Below are 18,737 nucleotides of genomic sequence, written 5' to 3'. Positions count from 1 at the left end.
AGTGAAAGACAGCTAAACAGCTGAAGAGCAAATGAGAAAGCTAATCATTACCATTATTATTCTAATCTCTCTCTTCTTTCTTTTGACACAATAACAGTAGCATTAGATGCCTTTTCCTAGTCAACCAGCAGAACTTTCCAGGAGATATTACTTAAAACTATTTAAAGGAGAAAGGGCACAGCCTTAATAAGCAGGCTAGAGAGAACCTTAGTGGGTGAGAGAAAGCGGGTTCTGTCATGCACAGATCAACAGGATATTTTGTGTATGTGTGGATTTGCTTTCTAAATCCTCTTATTTAAAAGAACAGTTATTTAAAAGAACGATACTGTAGAACTGGGGTCTGCATCTTAGAGTTCTAGGATGAAATGCAGCTCAGTATGGAACCAAATATGGCTCTTAAAAATGAATTCTTTAAGTTAAGGAATATTGCAGAGGGAGGCTAGAATAAACAGTATATCAGGGGTATGGCAAAGATTTTTATGGGACTAAAGGGCTTCTTAGAAATGCTTTATAGACAAGGAAATAATAAAGGGGAGCAGGTTTCAGTAATGCCAGTCATGTACAGATTTATCCCAGTACACATAAACAATAGCACAGGGTACTCTCATGTATATTTATATGAGACTGTGTGTGGGCTGTAGAAACTTTATGTATTATCACCTTGCTGGGAGAGAAGGCAGACAGCATGGGGTAGCCTGATCTCAGCAAATCTCAGAAGCTAAGCAGGTCAGTATTTGGATGGGGGAGCACTAAAGAGGAGAGTGGTAAACCACTTCTGCTACTCAATTGCCGTATGGCATGTACATAAGTGTTGTGACTTGATGTTATGTACTTTAGTGGTGGTGATGATGTTATGTAAGTAATCAACTTGACGATTATTAGTCATCTGCATATTTTATGTAAATAGACTCTCTATTTTGGCTGTTTGTTGATTTTATATTCTGAGTGTTGACATAGCATGGCTCTTTATAAATGGCTTCTGACCACTGCTGTATCATTATACCTACATACTTCTCTGCATAAAGAAAGCCAGTCTCCATAAAATTAACAAAGGATTGTGGGATCTTGGCAGCATTACAGTAGGCAAGGGGAAATGCGAATATGATGGAGGATATCCAGAGATTATACAACGCCTTTCCCATAGGCTGTACTGACAGCTCAACTAGATGACCCTGATTGACAGCCCAAACGTTTTATTGATGGACAAAAAATATAGTTCACAAAGTAATGACACAAGGAATATTCTTGTTAGGATGTTTTTATGCTGTTTAATACCCTTGCTTATTTTTAATGGCTCATTTTATGGCTGATTGTGGGTGATTTTGTAGCATTTAATTTTGTTAGCCACCTTGAGCAGGAAAAGTGCCATCGGAAACCTTTAGGTGGTGCTGTGGAGGCTATAATATTCATCAAAACTTTTAGAGGAGTGGATGTGACTCAGTGGAAGAGCCTTGCTTCCATGCAGAAATTCCTAGGTTCAGTCCCTGGCATTTCCAGTTAAAAAGTACCAGTTAGGAAATGATGTGACAGACTTCTGCCTAAGTCTTTGGAGAGCTACTGTCAGTATACTGACCTCAATGGGACTACTAATCTGATTTAGTATAAAGCTAAAGACACCTTCAGGTGTGTTCAGTGAGGATGGTACTGTTATTTGATGTTTTAAATCAGGGATCATTTTATAGAAAAAGAGGTGCCAGAGCTCATTTGCATATGCCACATGCTCCTGACATCATCAGAAGCTATACTAAATTATATCAGCTCAGTATCTACCTTAAAATGCTTCTTGAAATATAATTGCCATAACAAAACCTTACTCCCATCATACTTTTTAAATTACTTTCTTCTATGCGGCCATAGTGGTATGATGGAGATTTCCATGTCTGCTTTGTATGTTTTGGTTATTTTCCCTTTTTTGTGGGGGAAAATATTAGAAAGTTTCTCAAATCTTAGAGTTCAGGGGTTTGAACAATGGAGCCCAGAGGAAAGTATTTGGGGTAGTGGTGGTGGTAAGAAAGAGCACAGTCAAATTTAGAGGTTCTGGAACTCTGCTCCTGTGAGCTCCTGCCCCAAATGAGGTCTGCTTTAAATTATGGATTGTAAATTGCTTTAAGCCATGAGGGAAGGTGGGCTATAAATGTTTTAATAAATAATAATTTAATACATTTTCCAAATTAACAAAGTAAATAAATAAGTGCAATATGAAACTGTTGAAGAGCTCATTGAAGGACTGTACCTTCACATCATTACATTCAAATATACATGGGAGGTTTCCTCTACATAGATCTGAATATTTGCCAGCTCAGGCTTTCACCCTCCCAAATAGTAATATCTGAAAGGCAGAGGTAGTTACAACATATGAGATAAACAGAACAAAAAGTTTTCACATGTCAGTGTCTGAGTACATGCTTACAACCTGAATATTTTTATTCAAATACAGACACTAGACACTGCAATAACCTCAAGACAAAAGGAACTTGTGACAGCTTATTGCTGTGTGTTCCCTATATATGTGTTGGTTTGAATTTGGCTCTTCCTTCCAACTTGAGTTCAAATTGCACTACAATAGCTTGAGAGTAAAGAAACAATCTCTTACTTAGATTCTGAAGGAAATACTGGCTTAGGATAAAGTCATGAATAAAGGATAAAGTTATTACATAAATATAACGGACTGGATGTAAAGGTGCTTTTTTATTGAAAGAGAACTCTTCCATTCATGGAAAGAGTACAATCCAAAGAAAACTCACTCCAGTCTAAACCTGTTGATTCCAAAGGGACTGGAGTAACTCTGTTTAGGATTGCACTGTTAGTCTGTTATTGGAAGGCATTCTTATATTCATAGAAGACTCCTGCATATAGAAGATTCCTCCTGTTGATATTAATGTACTTGTTAGCAAAGACCCTGCGGTATGCCTCTGTGTTCAAATAAAATTGTGAATAAGAGTTTCATATGCATTACAATATACTGGGTTCAACATCTTAATTCTCATAGGTTCTTTTAGATACTTCAGGACAGCTTTCAGCTGTTGTTTTTATTTACTTTTTAATTATAACCACTGATTTTATGAATGTATTCAGTTTTCAATGAAGCTATTCCGAAAGTAAAATAAATTCTGAATTTGAATATTCATGGCTTCCTCTTTGATGCATGATAACCTCACCTCTGTAACTAGGTGCAGGGCTTTTCTTGACATGTTTATTTGGTTTATCAATTCTGTTACCAAACCCATTTCTTTTCTTTTCTTTTTTTTTACTAACAAGGACTCTTACTTCATGTAGAAAAAATGAGGGGGAAGTAGCTTTGAATTTACCATCCACTCTTGTCAACTTTTGAAAAGCCCCTTGGCGCAGAGTGGTAAAGCTGCAGTACTGCAGTCGGAGCCCTCTGCTCATGATCTGAGTTCGATTCCAGCAGAAGCTGGTTCAGGTAGCTGGCTTGAGGTTGACTCAGCCTTCCATCCTTCCGAGGTTGGTAAAATGAGTACCCGGCTTGCTGGGGGGAAAGTGTAATGACCGGGGAAGGCAATGGTAAACCACCCCATAAAAAGGTCTGCTGTGAAAACGTTGTGAAAGCAGCATCACTCCAGAGTCGGAAATGACTGGTGCTTGCACAAGGGACCTTTCCTCCTTTCCTTGTCAACTTTAACAGTTGCCTAGTTTATGAGCTTTCTTTTCGTTCTTTCCAGGAAGTCCCAAAATGGCAAAGGAGATTAGACAAAACAGAGATCCTTATTTATTCCAAAATTAATTTTTCACCTTGGCCTGCATTTTCAATGTTAGTTGTCTCCCAGGTGGTGTCCTAATATTAATCTCCCGACAGTTATTACTACAAAGCCAGCATTATCATCTTTATGTTTATCTCACCATTCAGCTATTGTTGACGGAGAAGTGGAGATTCTTAGATACTGTAATCAGTGGGCCCACAGTTATCCCAAGTGTGGAAGAACATAAAGAAAGTGACTCTGTTCCTCTCCTGGAGATAAACAGTGCAATTCTGATGACACTTTCCAGAGAGTAAGCCCCACTGAATAGACCTGAGTAGGATTTTGAGTAGACCAGCTTAGAATTGCTCTGAAAACCCCAGGCTTCACTCTTTATAAGGCAATAGATGAAACATACCTTAATAGGATTGTGTATAGTAGTGCTCTTGTCACTTCAATTGACTTAGGAGTCAAAACTTTGCTCACACTTTATGCCCAAGCTTTTAGAAATGCTTCATAAAAGTATTCCTGTTCTAGATTCTTTGTTCTTACACCCCAAATAAACACTTTTCAGACCTGAGCCACTTCTGAGTTGTACTTTCTGGTGGTTCTTTTTTTTAAACCTCAGGGTGGCTTACAAAGGTGGCTTACAAAGGTAACATACAAAGTATCAAAAATTAAACACAATACAAAGCAGCAGCAAAGAAACAATTAAAACAGCAGGTAAAGTAGTATAATAAACACACTGTACAACAGGATCCACTTTTCTTCTACCGGGAAGGAAGAGTTTGACACCAAGAAAGGCTTTGGGACCAAGAAGAAATGCAATAGAAACTTTTTGTTGGAAATGTTTTGTGAATTAGTCCCCTCAACTAGATTGTATTTAAGTGGGGGGTGGGGTGGGGGGGGAAGAGAAAAGCTGATTCTAAATTAAACACACACAATAATCTACTGGCACACAGATTCTTTTGAAAATATTGACTCTTGTTAAGTGTCATGATGTCACTTCCTGTTCTGAGACAGTAATGCTGAAGATTACAAGCTGAGGACTGGCATCCCTAGATGTTGTCTGTATATGGTATACCAAGGGTATGAGATGAGGCCTGCTGGTGTTTGTGTGCATCTGTGATTCCCCCCCCCCCCTTTCATTCTTCCTTTTGTTTTACTATCCTTCACTTCAAATAAAATTTTGCTGGAGGTCAAGATAACTCTTGTGTGTGAAACTTGAACATAATGCATTCGTGCTTCCAGATTCCCAGTTTTGACGATTTTATCTACTCCATGTAAACCTCTAATTACTTACTGTAGTCTAACCATATTTAAATCGCTGTTTGCAACACTGCCTTGATAAATACCAAGAGATTGGGGGGCAGTGCCTGGGGAGGATAGAGTTTGGGAAGACGTGATGTCACTTCCAGATGGCACTCTAGCATAGCCTGCCTCTCCTAATCTTTGTTGTAATTGTGCACACCTTATGTGAAAATTAGAATCACTTATATCTGCCCAAGTCTGAATTTTCTTTTAACAAACACACTATAGTGCCAGGTTTTCCTCATGCTCACCATTCCCGATTCAAGTGGAACAATGCATGCTACACCCCTTCATTCTGTTTCCTTAAATGTTAAACTGGAGTGGGCTTCTAGAATGCCCTTACAGTGCAATCCTAAATACAGCTATATCCTAAATCCAATGAAATTAATGGGTTTAGAAGGGTATAACTCTCTTTAGCATTGCACAGTCAGTTACCTTGACTGTGCATTAATAGATACACATTTATTAGGAACTAGTATTTCATTCAGAAAAAGAAGATATTGGATTTATATCCCGCCCTCCACTCCGAAGAGTCTCAGAGCGGCTCACAATCTCCTTTACCTTCCTCCCCGACAACAGACACCCTGTGAGGTGGGTGGGGCTGGAGAGGGCTCTCACAGCAGCTGCCCTTTCAAGGACAACCTCTGCCAGAGCTATGGCTGACCCAAGGCCATGCCAGCAGGTGCAAGTGGAGGAGTGGGGAATCAAACCCGGTTCTCCCAGATAAGAGTCTGCACACTTAACCACTACACCAAACTGGCTCTTTCTTTCTTACACCAAAGATTTCTTTCTTCAGAAGAAATCATTAACACAGAACAATTGCAGTGTGTCCTGCTTTGTACATCATGCACTGAAGAAATACCCTGACTAAAATATGCTCATATAGAGGTTTGTTCTTTATGTAATGTATCCATTAAAAATGAGTATCAACATTCACTGCTTAGAAAACACATTGTTTATAATCTCCAGTTTCTGACATTCACTGTCATAAGCTATGCTGGACATCAACCAACAGACTAAACGTTCTGTGAGTCTTTCTCCTTTCCATTCCCTGTCCTTCTTTCAAACACACTGTCATGACCCAGAGGAGTCTTACCAATTACTGTCACCACTCTGGGTTAAGGGTCTCCCTTGAGAAGGCCCAGAGTACCCTCCCAAGCCCTTCCAGGCCTCCCTTAGCTTAGGCCAAATAATGGGTGTGAGGACCAGGCAGAGTGAACAACAACAAAAAGGTTTATTAAAAGATCAGTGCAGGATAACAAAACAAGGTGCATAAAACAGTAAAAGGGTGAAGGGAAAATAAACAAATGCCCTAACGCATCTGAGCTTACTGTCTCAGTCAGACCTGGATGGAGCCAGGAGACATTGGGGGCGGAGCCAGGAACAAGGGTGTGATAGACATAATTGAACTCCAAGGGAGTTCTGGCCATCATATTTAAAGGGACAGCACACCTTTGTCAGAACTTGTATCTTTACTGCTGCTTTCTTATAATGCAACCAATGCTGTATTGTGCTCTCACTGTAATTCAGAAAGGTTGTTACTGAACCAAACCGACTCCATGTTGTAACCCTTGTTTAACCCAAAGTGCTTGAATAGTAATTAACCTTGCCCCACTGGTATCCAAAATATTTGGGGCTGTAGAATGAGTTATGTTATGTCTCTGCACATTCTCACACTGGGACCCTTTGAAGCCGAACAGCATGGCCTTCGGAGTAGGGAGGCATCCTCTCTACTGATAGTGACGGTGAGAAGACAGATGTGCCTGTAACGGTGTGAATTGTGGCTTTGTGAGATGTTTGCTTTACGTGTATAAAATTGAGTTGGTGCTGGCTCTCGCCATCACTGTTATCTTGCCTCTTCCAGTGCTTAGTTCTTTCTAATAAAATCCTAGCTTTGTAACCAAGTATGGGATCCGTTTGAAGTTCTTAAGTTCTGACAACCTTTTAAAATGTCTTCCTTCCATAGGAAATAATGGATAGGGGCACCTTCTTTTGCGGCTCATAGAATTGGACCCCCTGGTCCAATCATTTTGAAACTTGGAAGGGTACTTTGGGGAGAGGCACTAAATACTACACTGAAAATTTGGTGCCTCTATCTAAAAAAAAAAACTCTTCCAGAGCCCCCGAAGCCTCCATATCAATTCCCCATTATACCCTATGAGAATTGATCTCCACATAGGGAATAATGACGTGCTCAGCAGATGTTTCCCCTCCCCCCTCCCCCCCATTTCTGGCGACTCTGAAGCGAGGGATTGGCCTCTCTACTCACGAGTTACTGCCAACTTCTTCAAAGTAACACAGACACACCATCTCAAGAGAAAGCCTTTCAATCAGAGACTGAAGCCTCCAGAGGTGGAAAGGCACATGGTCCTCTGGGGGCAGGGCTTCCCCCCGCCGGCCAGCTGATTGGGGGTGGGAAGGAGCCTGGGAAAGTGGAAGAACACCCGCTGGGACCTGGGGATTGGCAAGCCTAGACCTAGCCCAAGCTGTTCACAAGGAATTCTCCTTTTTAAAACAATATGTACTGCCTGGGATGCCTCTGAATTTGTGCTGGAAATATGGTAAACTTCCAGTGCCCTCCTCAGGACAATTTCTCGAGAGTAAGCCCCACTGTGGATGACTAAGTGAAACTGGTTAGGATTTCTTTTTTTGTGTTATACAGTATAAAATTCTGAGAGGTCTTTTAACATCCAGAAGGGTCTCTGCCTGTACTGATACCCAAATCATTGCTCCTTAAACAGGAAAAAGAAAGATGGAAAGAAGAGGATTTTCAGGGACACCCAGGGATTGAATTCAACAGGAGCTCAGAGGAGCACAGTTCCTGAACCTCCATCCAGGGTCTGTATGCAGTGGGGAGTTCTCTTCTCGCTGTACACAGATCCCAGGGCATATGCAAATAAGATATGCTACTGAGCTCCTGCACCTCCCCCCCTACAAAATGACCCCTGGGGACACCCTTTGACTAAATTTAATATTCAGGTGTGGTTATTGGTGTGTCTCGATTCACAATGGCAAGTGAAGGAGGACTGCAATAAATATGTAATGTGCAGTTTTAATGATCAAAAGAGTTTTATATTGATTTGGAGATGTGGGCATACAACTCTGAGGTGGGAAAATGTTCATCCTTTTTTGTGGGATGAGTTCCTTTCCCTGTCAGCTGTAAGATAAATAACTATGAAATGATCTGTCATATGTAATGTTAAAATGTACATTGAAGCAGATAAAAGTGTGGAGGAAATGGAGGATGAATATTTTTCATTGTCACAATGCATCACTTTTATTAGCAGAGATCCAAAAGAATAACCTGCGTGTATAGTTCTCCCACATAAATTAAGTTATATGTCATAAGGTATTACATGTTTAAAACTATTACACAAGCATAACACTCTAGGAATTTCAAAATCTCTGTGGTAAAGCCATAAATATAGCCATAAATCTACATTGGTAAATATAAATTAGCATATCAAATTTGGTTTCTTTTCTCTCTCTCTCTCTTTTAAGGGCTCTTCTGTTCTGGTTATTCATAAATGGCCATGCTCTTTGTGAATCTTATTGGTTTACAGTGGGGTCCTCAGCCTTTTTAAGCCAATTGACATCTTCAGAATTCTGACACAGCATTTGGGCAAAGCCACAAAATGGCTGCCACAAAACAGCTGTTAGCATTTGGAGGAGGTAGAGCCTTGTAGAAGGCAGAATCAGCCACAAGATGGCTGCTGCAGCTTGCTTTCAGTGACAGAGTAAAGATTCTTGTGGTTTTGTGGCAGCTGCTGCCAAAGCAATGTTTTAAAAATTCTTCAGAGCCAATCAAATGTCTAGTGTTCAGTCAGAAACCTTGCTGAGCAAAAGCTCTACCTCACTCTACCCACTTTATAAAAACTCTTCCCCACCCCCAATATTGTTATTATTATAAACTGAAATAGGGGTACAGAAGGAAAAAAAAGGAAGAAGAGGAATATAAGTATCATAGTTACCTATTATTTATTTATCATAAGAACAAATAGCATCAAAAAGGTATAGAACATAAGCCTTTAAGATAACAAATATTCAGTAATTTCTACATCCTATGCTTATTATTGAAACTTAACATTTGTTATCATTAGTTACTATTATTAACATTGATTATTTCATTATATGTTCTATATGTTCGCTGCTGTTTCCTTCCGGATTTAAAGTGGCTGATCAGACAGCAACGTCTGCCTCCTGGTATTAACTCGTCGAACACCCCCTTCACCAATCCTTTGGAGGAAAGCCAACAGGAGATGAAATGTCTCTGGTTCGCGAGGACTCATCTCATAGAGATGAAGGGTTAGCTGTTACTTTTCTACCGGGTAATGGATCAGAGTTATCCAATGAGTATGGACTGTCTGCCAAAGTCTCGAGGCGGCAGGAGGAAGGTTGCGGGCCTAGCTTGCCTGGGAAATTATAGATGTTTGTATATAAATGCTAGAAGTGTTTGAAGTAAAATTGGTGAGTTGGAATGTTTAGTGTTGGGAGAAAACATAGACATTGTGGGAATTTCAAAAACTAGGGGGAATGAGGAGAATCAGTGGGACATGGTGATTCCTGGATATAAGTTATATGGGAAGGATAGGGAGGGAAGGGTTGGAGATGGGGTGGCTCTGTATGTCAGAGAGGGTATACAGTCCAGTAAGACTGAGGTCAGAGAATTAGATTCCCTTCTAGAAATGCTTTGGGTTGAAATAGAGGGCCGAAAAAGGAAATTTAACTATGGGAATTTGTTATCGCCCACCAAATCAAAAGATAGAGGATGATTATAATATGATGGAAGGATTAAAGATAGCAGCTAAATGTAAAAACTGTGTTGTAATAGGTGACTTTAACTACCTGCAGATTGATTGGGTCAATATGTGTTCTGGTCGAGAGAAAGAGATTGAATTTCTTGATGCTCTCAATGACTGTGCTATGGAGCAGATGGTCGCAGAATCTACCAGGGGTGGGGCGATCCTGGATTTGGTCCTAAGTAATGCCCAAGACTTGGTGAGAGATGTAAAAGTGATTGCGCCACTTGGGAGCAGTGACCATAATGTTATTGATTTCACCGTTTGTATAAATAGGGAGTTGTCCAAAAAGACCGGCACAACCACGTTTAACTTTAAAAGGGGTAAATTCTCTGAGATGAGGAGGCATGTGAAGAGGAAACTGAAAGGAAAGGTAAATACAGTCAAAACCCTTGGGGAAGCTTGGAGGCTATTTAAAACTACAATCCTAGAAGCTCAGATAAACTATATACTACAAGTTAGGAAAGGCACAAACAGGTATAAGAAAAGGTCTGCATGGTTAACACACAAAGTAATGGAAGCTGTAAAAGGTAAGAAGGACTCCTTTAAGCGGTGGAAAGCTAGTCCAAGTGAGATTAATAAAAGGGAACACAGACTGTGGCAAATCAAATGCAGGACTGTGATCAGGCAGGCAAAAAGGGACTATGAGGAGCATATTGCAAAAAAAAATAAAGACCAACAATAAAATTTTCTTCAAATATATTAGAAGCAGGAAACCAGCCAGGTAGGCAGTGGGGCCCTTGGATGACCAAGGGGTGAAAGGATTATTGGATGATAGGGAAATAGCTGAGAAGCTGAATGCATTTTTTTCCTCCGTCTTCACTGTGGAAGATGAGAAGTGTTTGCCCACTCCAGAACCACTAATTTTGGAAGGGGTGTTGAAAGACCTGAGTCAGATTGAGGTGACAAGAGAGGAGATCCTACAACTGATAGACGAATTAAAAACTAATAAGTCACCAGGTCCGGATGGCATACATCCAAGAGTTTTGAAAGAACTCAAAGTTGAACTTGTGGATCTTCTGACAAAAATATGTAATTTTTCATTGATATCTGCCTCCATTCCTGAGGACTGGAAGATAGCAAATGTCACCCCCATCTTTAAAAAGGATTCCAGAGGAGATCCGGGAAATTACAGGCCAATCAGTCTGACTTCAATACTGGGAAAGTTGGTAGAAACCATTATCAAGGACAGAATGAGTAGGCACATTGATGAACACAAGTTATTGAGGAAGACTCAGCATGGGTTCTGTAAGGGAAGATCTTGCTTCACTAACCTGTTACATTTCTTTGAGGGGGTGAACAAACATGTGGACAAAGGAGATCCAATAAATGTCATTTACCTTGACTTCCAGAAAGCTTTTAATAAAGTTCCTCATCAAAGGCTCCTTAGAAATCTCGAGAGTCATGGAGTAAAAGGACAGGTCCTCTTGTGGATCAAAAACTGGCTAATTAATAGGAAGCAGAGAGTGAGTATAAATGGGCAGTCTTCACAGTGGAGGACGGTAAACAGCGGGGTACGGCAGGGCTCAGTACTGGGTCCCATGCTCTTTAACTTGTTCATAAATGATCTGGAGTTGGGAGTGAGCAGTAAAGTGGCCAAGTTTGCAGATGACACTAAATTGTTCAGGGTGGTGAGAACCAGGATTATGAGGCACTCCAAAGGGATCTGTTGAGACTGGGTGAGTGGGCGTCAACATGGCAGATGAGGTTCAATGTGGCCAAGTGCAAGGTAATGCACATTGGGGCCAAGAATCTCAGCTACAAATACAAGTTGATGAGGTGTGAACTGGCAGAGACTGACCAAGAGATTTCTTGGGGTCATGGTAGATAACTCACTGAAAATGTCAAGACAGTGTGCGATTGCAATAAAAAAGGTCAACGCCATGCTGGGAATTATTAGGAAGGGAATTGAAAACAAATCAGCCAGTATCATAATGCCACTGTATAAATCGATTCTGCGGTCTCATTTGGAATACTGTGTGCAATTCTGGTCACCGCACCTCAAAAAGGATGTTATAGCATTGGAAAAAGTCCAGAAAAGTGCAACTAGAATGACTAAAGGGTTGGAACACTTTCCCTATGAAGAAAAGTTAAAATGCTTGGGGCTCTTTAGCTCGGAGAAACGTAGACTGCGGGGTGACATGATAGAGGTTTACAAGCTAATACATGGAATGGAGAAAGTAGAGAAAGAAGTACTTTTCTCCCTTTCTCACAATACAAGAACTTGTGGGCATTCCATGAAATTGCTGAGCAGTCCAGTTAAAACAGATAAAAGGAAGTACTTCTTCACCCAAAGGGTGATTAACATGTGGAATTCATTTCCACAGGAGGTGGTGGCAGCTACAAGCATAGACAGCTTCAAGAGGGGGTTAGATAAAAATATGGAGCAGAGGTCCATCAGTGGCTATTAGTCACAGCGTGTGTGTGTGTGGGTGTATATATATATATATGTGTGTGTGTGTGTCACACAGTGGCCAAATAAATATATTATTTTTTGGCCACTGTGTGACACAGAGTGTTGGACTGGATGGGCCATTGGCCTGATCCAACATGGCTTCTCTTATGTTCTTATGTCATTATTTCATAAAATGTAGCATTGTTTAAGAAATACCTATATTTATGCCATTATAACAACCCTTAATTATATTAATACAACTATATTAATGCCTGTGCTAACTTTATGTTGATAACTGAAATAGTAAAGAGCATTTCAATTGCTAATACAAATTATTCATTTTTCATCTTTACTTATAGTAAGCATAGTAATTTTCCCATTTCCATCCCCCTTTCCCAATTCTTTGATGGGTCTTCTGTTTATATAATTGGTTGGTTTGGCCATTCTGCCATTTTATCTCTCCAGTTTTCACGGTTTGGGCACTCTTCAGCTTTCCATTTGGTTGCCCATATTATGCTAGTTGCAGTCAGAGGTCAGCAGTGCCTCTTGCCCACCCCATACAGTGGCTGCCAGCCCGCTGGTCACAATCCCTACCAGGCTGTCCTGTCAAATCTCTTCCCCATCAATTCCCTGCCACCACCCTGCTGCATCCCTGCTACCACTGCCCTGGTCCCCACTGAATCCCTGTGTCAAGTCCCCAAGTGCTTCAATAAAAGAGGCTTGTAATTCAAATAAGCATTTTAATGGAAAGCATCACGGTATACTTCAGACACGGATCAGTGTGGAAACTGACCTGGGCAAATCATGGAAAAGTTATATAGACAGTTTTTGGCAGTTAATAGCGCACCACATGCAAGGCGTGAAGGCATTTCAAACTACAAAAGTTACAGGCTACATCAATAATACTACATAACAGGCTGCAGTAGATAGTATGTTCAGAGGTGGGGGAGCTGGCCTTGGTTCAGACTGAAAGGAGGTACAGGCTGTTAGGTTTCATTTCTCACCTCCACAGTCTAAACCAACATTCCACAAGAGATACTAAACAGAACTAAGCAATAAACAGCCCTGAATTTGTCCCACCAACAATAGGCCGTCCAAAAATATCCATCTTATTATATGCAGATGACAGGGTCTTAGTTTTTTTTAACCAGGAATGGATTGAAGAAACTCTTGGATAATTTTGGGAACTATTGATCTAAAGAAAAACTTGTCATTAACTACACCAAAACCAAAGTAGTGGTATTTCAGAAAAAGCCCAAAAGGTATTCTTGGAGCATACAAGGCACTCCTATAGAACAGTGCAAAAATTATAAATACCCTAGGTTTAATATTCAGTGAAACCCTGAGCTGGAATGCCCACTTAGCATCCTTGAAAGCTTCAGCAAACAAACTTATTGGAGTTATTATGAACTTCTATTACAACAAAGGAGGTTTTCTTATAGATCCGGCCTTCAAACTATTAGTTAGCAAAGTGATTTCACATATATTATATGGTGCTGAGCTTTGGGGGTGGAAAGATCAAACAATATAGAGTCTGGAGATCATGCAGAACTCCTTTCTAAAGCATATTTTGGCTCTTCCAAAAGGAGCGCCACCTGCCCTATTAAGGGCCGAACTTGGCCTTCCATCAATCAAGGCATGCATACATCTAGCTGTATTGAAATCTCAGAAGAAATATCAATTGGCACAAATGGAATCACTTGGCAAACTAACAGCACAATCCAGAGGGGGGGGGGGGTGGAAAGTCTTTTGGGAGCAGACGAGCCTTTTGGGCGCAGGAAGGGTTTGCATCGATGTACGACCGGCGCCACCACAGCAGAGGGGAGTTACGTGGGCAGGGGGCCGCCCGAGCGCCGCTCCGCCCAAGGGCAGTGGTGCCTGAGAACTGTGCCCGAGCGTGGGTGGAAGTGTGGCGGAGTGCAGCATTCAGGTGGAAAAGGGGGTGGAGTTGGGGGCGTGGCCAGGCTTAGGTGGCTTCCTGAGCAGTTTGGCCCAGGATACGCCCCCATGCAACGTTACGCCAGCAATGCCATAGGCACTCGTTGAAACCAAAAACAAAGGTCACCTCTGCTGCTGCAGACGCTCACAAACCCCTTAGGGACCAGCGTGATGGCCTCACCAATCCCCCCTCCTAGAAATACTAGAAATGGTCTCCCCCCTCCTAGAAATACTTCTGCTCCGACCTCGCACAACTCAGTTGTTAGGGGAAAGAGCGTGTGGTGGGAAGCTCTGCCAGCGAGCTCCTGGCCATACAGACTTAGAGTGAGGGACAGGCAGGCATGTTGGTGATGGGTTTTGCACTGCGCATCTCAAATCTTTGACTTGCAAGGGGGAGAGTGAGGTCTCTCCCCTGGGGCTAACTGCTCTTGTTTCCAGGTCTCCACAGGTTCCGGGCTCCCGGAGATTCTGCATGCGAGGACTGTCGCCCATGGCTGGGTAAGTTCCACTGCCCCCCCCCCGAGCCTTCCCCTCACCTCACTCTTGACCGCTTGGTGTGCAAGCGTCTCTGGCACTTGAACCAGGCAGTGGGCTCTGGCAGGGGGCATTTGCTGACTCCCGCTCCCCTCTGCTGCCACCTGCTTCCTTCCCTTGGTCTGCCCTCTGCCGCAACCCCTGGCAGGGCACGGTGTGTGTGTGTGGCAGAGGTGGGTCAGAGACTTTCCCTTTAAGAGAGTGCCCAGCTGAAACACAGCCTGCTCTTCCAGCCGCCGCCCCTACAGGTGATCTCTATCTCCGTTTTACAGGTGGGACTCCAACACAGAGGCTTCTGTATGTGTTTGCTCCACCGCCCCCCACTCCCTAAGCTGTTTCTGCCCAGTGCTTGGAATGGAACCCCACCCACGGTGAGACTGCCCAGAGCACGCCAGGGAGACTGTTGCACTCTGTTCTGGAAAAATAAAGTCTGAGCTGTGCCCTCTGTTGTCTCTCCTGCTTGGCATCTGCTGCACGTCCCCTGGGCAACCCCCCCCCCCATCAGTGGTCTCTCCAAGAGAATGCCGGGGAGGGTGAGCAGACTTGGTTTGGAGGTGGGGGAACAGTCTATGAGCAACCACGCTGCCCCCCGCATGGCTGGACAGGGGAGGGGAGTGCTGCCCCTCAGCCAGCCAGGGCTGACAGCCTACGCGACCCCATAGTGCTGTTGTGCGCAGGGCACTAAGGGGGGGGGGCTGATGAAGTGGACTCAGAGTTCTGCGGCTGATGCACTCGCACTCTGAGTTCTGTGGCCCCCAGGGGAGGTGTTTTGTACACATGGCAGGGCAACACAGGGGGTCTTTGGGTGGGGGGTACTTGGTACTTCCTGCTTGTCTGCCTGCCATTGGCAGAGTCTCTGACAGCGGGAGGGTGTGAGGAGATTGATGGCTTCTCTGTGATACTTTACAGGCCTGTCTCGCCTCCACCCCCACCTCACCACCAAGCCAGGCTTCTCATGCGCTCATGCTGGCCTCACTCCTGTTCCCTCTCTGTGTTGGTGTGACGTCTCTCCTTTGCCTTTTTCTGCCCATCATTGGCTCCATTCTCTGTTTTAGGGTGGGTTGGGGATGGCTGCCAGCCTCTTTGGGGCCGCCTCTCCCCATCCCTGACTGTCATGAGCCATGGTGCATGCACCAGGACTGGCCAATGGGGGGATAGGCTGGCCCTCCCCTCTGGGTGCTTCCACCTCCCTTGTGTGCCTACGCCAGTGGCATTGCCATGGGACCGTCTCCCTCACGGCAAGCTACACCTCTCCCCTCCCCACGCTCCAGCGTGCCGAAGTCCTCAGGAAGTCTACTAGCGGCGCGGCAGCTACGCCACAGCCAGCTGCCACTTGTCTGGATTGGGCTGCCCGTTACCTAGTATTAAGTAAGGATAAAATCTGCTCTGATTTTGTTAACTACATCATTTCTTGCTATACAATTCCAGATGATCTATTGTGAGCTTCAGGAAATAATAAAGATTTGTGTCAATGGGTATTTAACAGGGACGCCATAATAGACTATTCCTTAATTGTTCAAACAAGATCTGCCCCAAGTTATAAAAATGTAAAGAAGGACCATCTAAACTTAGATCAACATTTACAGCTCTGCGGTTTCAGACCATGAAACAGAAAACCTCCTGGGGCAATACTCTAAAACACCTCCGGAACAGCATATCTGTATTTGCAAAACTTCTGTGGAGGAACTCTTCCATTATGTTAAGGTTTGCCCACTGTATTCAGAACCTAGACTCAAGTTTCTGTTTGAAATAACAAATCAATTGTATATGGCTTCTGATATGGATAAGCTAATATTTTTTTATTATCAGATACTGACTCTACAGTTTCTTATAAGGTAGCACTTTTTGCTCTGGCTGCTAGTAAAATCAGGGCAAAGGCAATTTCCAGCAGACAGTAAAATGATGTTGTTAACCGGACTATTAGAGCCTGACTATGGAATCACAGGGTTGCTTTATGTAAATAAGATTTTGAATAATGCAATGTATTCATTTTTGGAGTTCTTGAATGCTTTTAACTTGTATGTTGCTGTAACTGAAATTGCAATAGCCAATGGTTTTATGCAATATTTTTTTACTGTTACTGTAATAAACAGGATTCACTGCAACAGGAGGATCATAAACAAGGGGACTTGACAACCTGTCACCACCAATGCTCCTCAGAGTCCCTGATGTCACCACAGCCCCCCTGAGTCCCTGCTGCCACTGTTGACCCACTGAGTCCCTCCTGCTGCCGTTGCCCCACTAGATCCCTGTTGCTGTCCTACTGAGTCCTTACCGCAGCCACTGTCCTGCCTAGTCCCTGCCACTGCTCCCACAGAACTTAGCATGGCTGGCCTGAAGCCAAAGGTGTAGACCTGCCCTTGGTGGGGTAGAGGTGTTGCAAATGTGATAAGGGGTGTCATCCCTACTGCTCCACTGCTAGTTATGCCCCAGTCTCTTATCTGTCCTCTATAAGTATGAGCAGCGTCTTTCAGTTTTGAAATTAATTGAAGATATACCAGCCATTGCATTTTCTTTCCTTCTTTTTTTACTGCTTGCCACATTTTGATCTTTCCTTGCAAATTTAGCATGCCTTGATAGGTTATAAAATCATTAATTTTTCTATCATATTTCTATCATGTATGCATCTATCAGTGACATTATTGGTCACATTTTCTTCTTGCTTTGTTAAAAATTTAGGAATTTTTTTTCTATTAATTTTAAATCTTGAGAAAGAATATGTTGAAGCATTATGTTGTAGATTCTCTCTCTCTCCCTCGGCTTGACTTCGCGAACGAAGATTTAAGAAGGGTGCAGTAGTCCACGTCTGCTGCAGGCTCGCTGTTGGCTGACAAGACCAATGCGGGACAGGCAGATCCGGCCACAGTGGCTGCAGGGAAAAGTCTGATTTGGGGTTGCTGCTGTAGCAGTGCGATTCTTCCTCAATCTCCTTTTGTCCTCAAGACCAGCTATGCGTGCGTTCTCAAAGGAAGAGACAGCCTGGTGGATGGTGTGCCTCCATGCTTTGCGATCTGAGGCTAGGTCAGACCACTGGTGATGGTTGATGTGACAGGTGCCAAGGGATTTCTTCAAGGAGTCCTTGTACCTCTTCTTTGGTGCCCCTCTATTTCGATGGCTGGTGGAAAGTTCGCCATACAGAGCAATCTTGGGAAGGCGGTGGTTTTCCATCCTAGAAATATGCCCTGCCCAGCGCAGCTGCGTCTTCAACAGCAGTGCCTCGATGCTTGTAACCTCCGCCCTCTTGAGGACTTCAGTGTTGGTCACAAAGTCACTCCAGTGGATGTTGAGGATGGTGCGAAGGCAGCGCTGATGAAAGCGCTCAAGGAGTCGCAGGTGATGACGGTATAAAACCCATGATTCGGAGCCGTAGATGAGGGTTGTCATCACAACCGCTTTGTAAACATTGATCTTTGTGCCTTTTTTCAGATGCTTGTTGATCCACACTCTTTTGTGCAGTCAGCCAAATGCACGGTTTACCTTTGCCAGCCTGTTGATCTTGGCATCTGAGGAGATGATGCACCCCAGGTAGCTGAACTGCTGGACTGTCTTCAGAACTGATTCACCCACAGTGATGCAGGGAGGGTGATAATCTTCCTGGGGTGCAGGCTGGTGGAGAACTTCTGTCTTCTTCAGACTAACTTCTAGGCCGAATAGCTTGGCAGCCTCTGCAAAGCAGGACATCATATGCTGCAGAGCTGATACCGAGTGGGAGACGAGTGCAGCATCATCAGCAAACAGTAGCTCTCGGATAAGTTTTTCCATTGACTTGGAGTGAGCCTTTAGTCGCCTCAGGTTGAACAGGCTGCCATCGGTGCGATAGTGAATGTAGACATCATCGTCATCATCTAGATCTACTGCGGCTCTTTGAAGCATCATGCTAAAGAAGATCGTAAAGAGAGTTGGCGTGAGAACGCAGCCTTGCTTTACACCTGTGCCTATTGGGAAGGGCTCTGAGAGGTCGTTGCAGTGTCTGACTTGGCCTCGCTTGTCTTCATGTAGCTGGATGATCATGCTGAGGAACCTTGGGGGACATCCTAAACGTTCCAAGATTTGCCACAGGCC

The sequence above is a fragment of the Heteronotia binoei genome, chromosome 1 (assembly GCF_032191835.1).
Source record: "Heteronotia binoei isolate CCM8104 ecotype False Entrance Well chromosome 1, APGP_CSIRO_Hbin_v1, whole genome shotgun sequence".
Taxonomy (NCBI): Eukaryota; Metazoa; Chordata; class Lepidosauria; order Squamata; family Gekkonidae; genus Heteronotia; species Heteronotia binoei.
This window is presented reverse-complemented; position numbering follows the sequence as displayed.